The following is a 7,510-nucleotide window of genomic DNA, read 5'->3' on the forward strand; positions in this document are numbered from 1 at the left end:
ACAACATGGAGTTTTTGGCCCCATTCTCCACAGAGGTCAAGGAGGATATTGTGGGGACTGTGTCAAATGCTTTGCAGAAATCAAGGCACACTTTGTCCACAGCATCCCTGTCCTCTATTAAACTAGTAACTCTGTTAAAAGAGGAGGAGAGATTACTCCAGTGTGACAAATTCATGCTGGCACCTACTAAACACCAGATTCTCTTTTTGCTATGCTCACAGACAGACTGCTGACAATACTTGAAACATTCAGCAAAATCACTGAGTAACCTTTTCCTGGATTGTATCACTTCAAGCTGCAGATGTGTGATTTGTGCATCCCTCCCCACAGAAGATCCCTGCACATCGAAAAATAGCTCTGAAGGGAAAGGGTTAGACTGAACCAAGAGTGCGCATCACCCTTAACCAATTGAGCAGTTTCCCCTGCATTTTATCACACCACCTGCCAACTCCTGGCAACCACAGAGCCATGTGGTTGTCTTTGGTAGAATTGGGAAGGGGTTGACCATTGCCATCTCCCGGCAGTATGAGATGATGCCTTTCAGCATCTTCCTAGATCGCTGCTGCCTGATATCGGTGTTTCCCATAGTCTGGGAAATATACCAGCGGGGATTTGAACCAGCAGCCTCTTGCTCCCTAGGCAAGTTACTTCCCCACTGTGCCTCTAATAGCCCATACCTACTCACAAAATAAAATTAATGAGGTGCTCCTTAAGCTTTTTCTCTGTTTGCACCCCTGAGTTGAACACTTGTTCCCAACATGCTATTTTTTTTTTAACTATTATGAGGGAGAGCATTTAAAAACCCTACCTTCCACTTGCAGCCTGAAGTGATACAGTCTATGCAGAGCTTTGCCACTTGATTGTGTGAGTATGAACCAGACCACCATTTGTGGGGTTGGAGGAGCAGAAGACCTGGCTAGAGCAGAAGGAGCAACTCATGCTTCTCCTGAATTTCGGATTCTGACTCTTTGTAAAGCTTGCCTTTGTGGATCTATAGCTCACACTCAGTGCTACTTGAGACTGTCTTGCAAGCGTTCTGCCATGAAGTCCCTTTGCACCCACAACCAGAAATAAACGACAGCACACAGGAAATGGGTTGAAACTAGGGCCATCACTTTATTGACTCATTTTAGCAGAGAACTAGAGTGTAGCTGGGGGAAATCGCACCTGCCACCAATGGGGTGGGGCACTACATCCCCCCCCCCCGGACCTGCCATGGTGACCAAGGGGCTACACTATTTAGCGGCACCACTCCTAACATCCGCCAGATCAGAAATCCCTTCCAGTGCAACAGTGCAGAGTAGGCAAAAAACCAGCCACCTCCAGGCCAATCCGGGTGGATGGGGAAAATTCCTACTCGGCCCCAAATGGCGACCGGCTAATCCCACACTGTCACCTGAGGGGGGTGAGTGGATGCCGAGGTGTCCCTGCAGAAGGCCAAGAGAGGGCGGGGATCGCTTTCACTAGCGCACCCTCTGCCCCCACCGCTTGGCCCTACAGACTGGTTCACTGTGGGCTCCAGCCTTGTTTCTTGCACCCTGCCAGGACTGGACGTGACATTTGCACCCCGCACTGGATGCGGAGCCAGGGGAAGGGAGGGGGGTTGGGCACCCAGACTCGGAATCAAGAGATGGGATAGGGGTAACCGGTGCAAACCTGGGCTGCAACTTCAGTAACTAGTTTGAAGGGAGCTCTGTGAACTAAGGTGTGGATTCCACTCCTGGGGTGAAGTCGTTTCCCGGGAAAATATGCCCCCTCTTTGCAAAAGCCTCATGACCTTGAGTGTACACGAGGCTTTTGCAAACCTAGTCAAAAAGGGAATGGGCATCTGTTGTGGGGTTGCTCTCCTCAGCCTCTTCTTGCCTTCTCTAGGGCCCACCATTCCGCTCAGCCACCGGAGAGATTTGTCATTGTGTCAATGGATATTTACCCGGCCGAGGCAACCCTCAGCACTCGCGTTGATAACAGTGCATCAGAAGAAGGATGGGATCCTTTGTTAGATGTTGAAAGGGAAGCTCTTCTTTACTGGTATAGCGGAGAGAGAAGAAAAAGGAAACAAGTGTGAGCTACTTAAGTGGTGTTTTCTTCACGACCCTCTGTTTCAACTGCCTGGTTTTCATGTTGATTTATTTATCCACCCCCCAACAACCCATTGCTCAAAACGTGATGGTTCTCTTCATAAGAAGACCTGGATTTACATCAGGGGACTGTATTTGTTATTGCAGGTGTGGCCAGCCTGAGGTTCTCTAGCTGTTGTTGAACTCCCATCAACTCATGCCACAATACAAGGTGGCCGGGGGTGATTGGAGGACAGCTTCTATCATCCCCAGCCAAGCTTTATGGCAGGGGGTGATGGGAGCTGTAGTCCTGAACAAGAGAAGCTGGGGATGATGGGAGTTGTAATCCAACAAGAGCTGGGGAGCGTTGGGCAATCTCTAGCCTCTCAGCTTCCTCTGTGCCATTTCTCTTGCTTTTGGATGTCTGCTCTGTAGAGAATCAGTTTGCTGCCCTGCCCCCTCTTAACACCACAACTCCACCCGGCCAGAGCCTAAATGCTGTGAATAGATCGCCCCACCCGCTGCCCCACAAAACCACACATTTATTTTATTTAGCATATTTAGCATGAGGGCTCAAGTGGCAGCTACAGCAAACAAGCAGCAGAAACATGAAACATGTGGAGAGACTACTGTGGAAACATTTGTTGAGCTGGTCCAAGAGAAATCAAAGGGCAGCAGAGGGATCCAATAGGCTGTACAAAATTTTAAAGATACCATTTAAGAGAGAGGCAATTTAAAAGTACAAAAATTTCACATACAAAACTTCTGGGGGGACATTGCCCAAATAAAGTTGAAGGGCCCCGAATATAGTTCCAGGGGAAACAAGAAAAGGGAACCAAGGACAGACACAAGAATTGAAATGAACTAAGACAAAATGAGAAAGGAAATAATACTTGGTACAACCTTGGTTCATGAGTTAGTGAAGTCCTGTCCCACTCCTGAGAAAACAACTGGAAAAGCCTTGTGGGGTCCGGCAACAGGAGGAAGGAACGCCAAGCCTTGTGGGGTCCGGCAACAGGAGGAAGGAACGCCAAGCCTTGTGGGGTCCGGCAACAGGAGGAAGGAACGCCAAGCCTTGTGGGGTCCGGCAACAGGAGGAAGGAACGCCAAGCCTTGTGGGGTCCGGCAACAGGAGGAAGGAACGCCAAGCCTTGTGGGGTCCGGCAACAGGAGGAAGGAACGCCAAGCCTTGTGGGGTCCGGCAACAGGAGGAAGGAACGCCAAGCCTTGTGGGGTCCGGCAACAGGAGGAAGGAACGCCAAGCCTTGTGGGGTCCGGCAACAGGAGGAAGGAACGCCAAGCCTTGTGGGGTCCGGCAACAGGAGGAAGGAACGCCAAGCCTTGTGGGGTCCGGCAACAGGAGGAAGGAACGCCAAGCCTTGTGGGGTCCGGCAACAGGAGGAAGGAACGCCAAGCCTTGTGGGGTCCGGCAACAGGAGGAAGGAACGCCAAGCCTTGTGGGGTCCGGCAACAGGAGGAAGGAACGCCAAGCCTTGTGGGGTCCGGCAACAGGAGGAAGGAACGCCAAGCCTTGTGGGGTCCGGCAACAGGAGGAAGGAACGCCAAGCCTTGTGGGGTCCGGCAACAGGAGGAAGGAACGCCAAGCCTTGTGGGGTCCGGCAACAGGAGGAAGGAACGCCAAGCCTTGTGGGGTCCGGCAACAGGAGGAAGGAACGCCAAGCCTTGTGGGGTCCGGCAACAGGAGGAAGGAACGCCAAGCCTTGTGGGGTCCGGCAACAGGAGGAAGGAACGCCAAGCCTTGTGGGGTCCGGCAACAGGAGGAAGGAACGCCAAGCCTTGTGGGGTCCGGCAACAGGAGGAAGGAACGCCAAGCCTTGTGGGGTCCGGCAACAGGAGGAAGGAACGCCAAGCCTTGTGGGGTCCGGCAACAGGAGGAAGGAACGCCAAGCCTTGTGGGGTCCGGCAACAGGAGGAAGGAACGCCAAGCCTTGTGGGGTCCGGCAACAGGAGGAAGGAACGCCAAGCCTTGTGGGGTCCGGCAACAGGAGGAAGGAACGCCAAGCCTTGTGGGGTCCGGCAACAGGAGGAAGGAACGCCAAGCCTTGTGGGGTCCGGCAACAGGAGGAAGGAACGCCAAGCCTTGTGGGGTCCGGCAACAGGAGGAAGGAACGCCAAGCCTTGTGGGGTCCGGCAACAGGAGGAAGGAACGCCAAGCCTTGTGGGGTCCGGCAACAGGAGGAAGGAACGCCAAGCCTTGTGGGGTCCGGCAACAGGAGGAAGGAACGCCAAGCCTTGTGGGGTCCGGCAACAGGAGGAAGGAACGCCAAGCCTTGTGGGGTCCGGCAACAGGAGGAAGGAACGCCAAGCCTTGTGGGGTCCGGCAACAGGAGGAAGGAACGCCAAGCCTTGTGGGGTCCGGCAACAGGAGGAAGGAACGCCAAGCCTTGTGGGGTCCGGCAACAGGAGGAAGGAACGCCAAGCCTTGTGGGGTCCGGCAACAGGAGGAAGGAACGCCAAGCCTTGTGGGGTCCGGCAACAGGAGGAAGGAACGCCAAGCCTTGTGGGGTCCGGCAACAGGAGGAAGGAACGCCAAGCCTTGTGGGGTCCGGCAACAGGAGGAAGGAACGCCAAGCCTTGTGGGGTCCGGCAACAGGAGGAAGGAACGCCAAGCCTTGTGGGGTCCGGCAACAGGAGGAAGGAACGCCAAGCCTTGTGGGGTCCGGCAACAGGAGGAAGGAACGCCAAGCCTTGTGGGGTCCGGCAACAGGAGGAAGGAACGCCAAGCCTTGTGGGGTCCGGCAACAGGAGGAAGGAACGCCAAGCCTTGTGGGGTCCGGCAACAGGAGGAAGGAACGCCAAGCCTTGTGGGGTCCGGCAACAGGAGGAAGGAACGCCAAGCCTTGTGGGGTCCGGCAACAGGAGGAAGGAACGCCAAGCCTTGTGGGGTCCGGCAACAGGAGGAAGGAACGCCAAGCCTTGTGGGGTCCGGCAACAGGAGGAAGGAACGCCAAGCCTTGTGGGGTCCGGCAACAGGAGGAAGGAACGCCAAGCCTTGTGGGGTCCGGCAACAGGAGGAAGGAACGCCAAGCCTTGTGGGGTCCGGCAACAGGAGGAAGGAACGCCAAGCCTTGTGGGGTCCGGCAACAGGAGGAAGGAACGCCAAGCCTTGTGGGGTCCGGCAACAGGAGGAAGGAACGCCAAGCCTTGTGGGGTCCGGCAACAGGAGGAAGGAACGCCAAGCCTTGTGGGGTCCGGCAACAGGAGGAAGGAACGCCAAGCCTTGTGGGGTCCGGCAACAGGAGGAAGGAACGCCAAGCCTTGTGGGGTCCGGCAACAGGAGGAAGGAACGCCAAGCCTTGTGGGGTCCGGCAACAGGAGGAAGGAACGCCAAGCCTTGTGGGGTCCGGCAACAGGAGGAAGGAACGCCAAGCCTTGTGGGGTCCGGCAACAGGAGGAAGGAACGCCAAGCCTTGTGGGGTCCGGCAACAGGAGGAAGGAACGCCAAGCCTTGTGGGGTCCGGCAACAGGAGGAAGGAACGCCAAGCCTTGTGGGGTCCGGCAACAGGAGGAAGGAACGCCAAGCCTTGTGGGGTCCGGCAACAGGAGGAAGGAACGCCAAGCCTTGTGGGGTCCGGCAACAGGAGGAAGGAACGCCAAGCCTTGTGGGGTCCGGCAACAGGAGGAAGGAACGCCAAGCCTTGTGGGGTCCGGCAACAGGAGGAAGGAACGCCAAGCCTTGTGGGGTCCGGCAACAGGAGGAAGGAACGCCAAGCCTTGTGGGGTCCGGCAACAGGAGGAAGGAACGCCAAGCCTTGTGGGGTCCGGCAACAGGAGGAAGGAACGCCAAGCCTTGTGGGGTCCGGCAACAGGAGGAAGGAACGCCAAGCCTTGTGGGGTCCGGCAACAGGAGGAAGGAACGCCAAGCCTTGTGGGGTCCGGCAACAGGAGGAAGGAACGCCAAGCCTTGTGGGGTCCGGCAACAGGAGGAAGGAACGCCAAGCCTTGTGGGGTCCGGCAACAGGAGGAAGGAACGCCAAGCCTTGTGGGGTCCGGCAACAGGAGGAAGGAACGCCAAGCCTTGTGGGGTCCGGCAACAGGAGGAAGGAACGCCAAGCCTTGTGGGGTCCGGCAACAGGAGGAAGGAACGCCAAGCCTTGTGGGGTCCGGCAACAGGAGGAAGGAACGCCAAGCCTTGTGGGGTCCGGCAACAGGAGGAAGGAACGCCAAGCCTTGTGGGGTCCGGCAACAGGAGGAAGGAACGCCAAGCCTTGTGGGGTCCGGCAACAGGAGGAAGGAACGCCAAGCCTTGTGGGGTCCGGCAACAGGAGGAAGGAACGCCAAGCCTTGTGGGGTCCGGCAACAGGAGGAAGGAACGCCAAGCCTTGTGGGGTCCGGCAACAGGAGGAAGGAACGCCAAGCCTTGTGGGGTCCGGCAACAGGAGGAAGGAACGCCAAGCCTTGTGGGGTCCGGCAACAGGAGGAAGGAACGCCAAGCCTTGTGGGGTCCGGCAACAGGAGGAAGGAACGCCAAGCCTTGTGGGGTCCGGCAACAGGAGGAAGGAACGCCAAGCCTTGTGGGGTCCGGCAACAGGAGGAAGGAACGCCAAGCCTTGTGGGGTCCGGCAACAGGAGGAAGGAACGCCAAGCCTTGTGGGGTCCGGCAACAGGAGGAAGGAACGCCAAGCCTTGTGGGGTCCGGCAACAGGAGGAAGGAACGCCAAGCCTTGTGGGGTCCGGCAACAGGAGGAAGGAACGCCAAGCCTTGTGGGGTCCGGCAACAGGAGGAAGGAACGCCAAGCCTTGTGGGGTCCGGCAACAGGAGGAAGGAACGCCAAGCCTTGTGGGGTCCGGCAACAGGAGGAAGGAACGCCAAGCCTTGTGGGGTCCGGCAACAGGAGGAAGGAACGCCAAGCCTTGTGGGGTCCGGCAACAGGAGGAAGGAACGCCAAGCCTTGTGGGGTCCGGCAACAGGAGGAAGGAACGCCAAGCCTTGTGGGGTCCGGCAACAGGAGGAAGGAACGCCAAGCCTTGTGGGGTCCGGCAACAGGAGGAAGGAACGCCAAGCCTTGTGGGGTCCGGCAACAGGAGGAAGGAACGCCAAGCCTTGTGGGGTCCGGCAACAGGAGGAAGGAACGCCAAGCCTTGTGGGGTCCGGCAACAGGAGGAAGGAACGCCAAGCCTTGTGGGGTCCGGCAACAGGAGGAAGGAACGCCAAGCCTTGTGGGGTCCGGCAACAGGAGGAAGGAACGCCAAGCCTTGTGGGGTCCGGCAACAGGAGGAAGGAACGCCAAGCCTTGTGGGGTCCGGCAACAGGAGGAAGGAACGCCAAGCCTTGTGGGGTCCGGCAACAGGAGGAAGGAACGCCAAGCCTTGTGGGGTCCGGCAACAGGAGGAAGGAACGCCAAGCCTTGTGGGGTCCGGCAACAGGAGAGGAAGGAACGCCAAGCCTTGTGGGGTCCGGCAACAGGAGGAAGGAACGCCAAGCCTTGTGG

General features: G+C 57.3%; 1 long non-coding RNA gene across 1 annotated transcript; it reads right to left on the reverse strand.

The window, feature by feature from the left end:
• Window positions 1-1,092: 1,092 nt before the first annotated feature.
• On the reverse strand, window positions 1,093-3,152 carry LOC128342066 (uncharacterized). The gene is made up of 2 exons (XR_008314752.1): window positions 2,961-3,152; window positions 1,093-2,025 (listed from the first exon to the last, which is right to left on the reverse strand). It is a non-coding gene; the product is annotated as an uncharacterized LOC128342066 (long non-coding RNA).
• Window positions 3,153-7,510: the final 4,358 nt, after the last annotated feature.

This window comes from Hemicordylus capensis, chromosome 2 (assembly GCF_027244095.1).
Source record: "Hemicordylus capensis ecotype Gifberg chromosome 2, rHemCap1.1.pri, whole genome shotgun sequence".
NCBI classification, from domain to species: Eukaryota; Metazoa; Chordata; class Lepidosauria; order Squamata; family Cordylidae; genus Hemicordylus; species Hemicordylus capensis.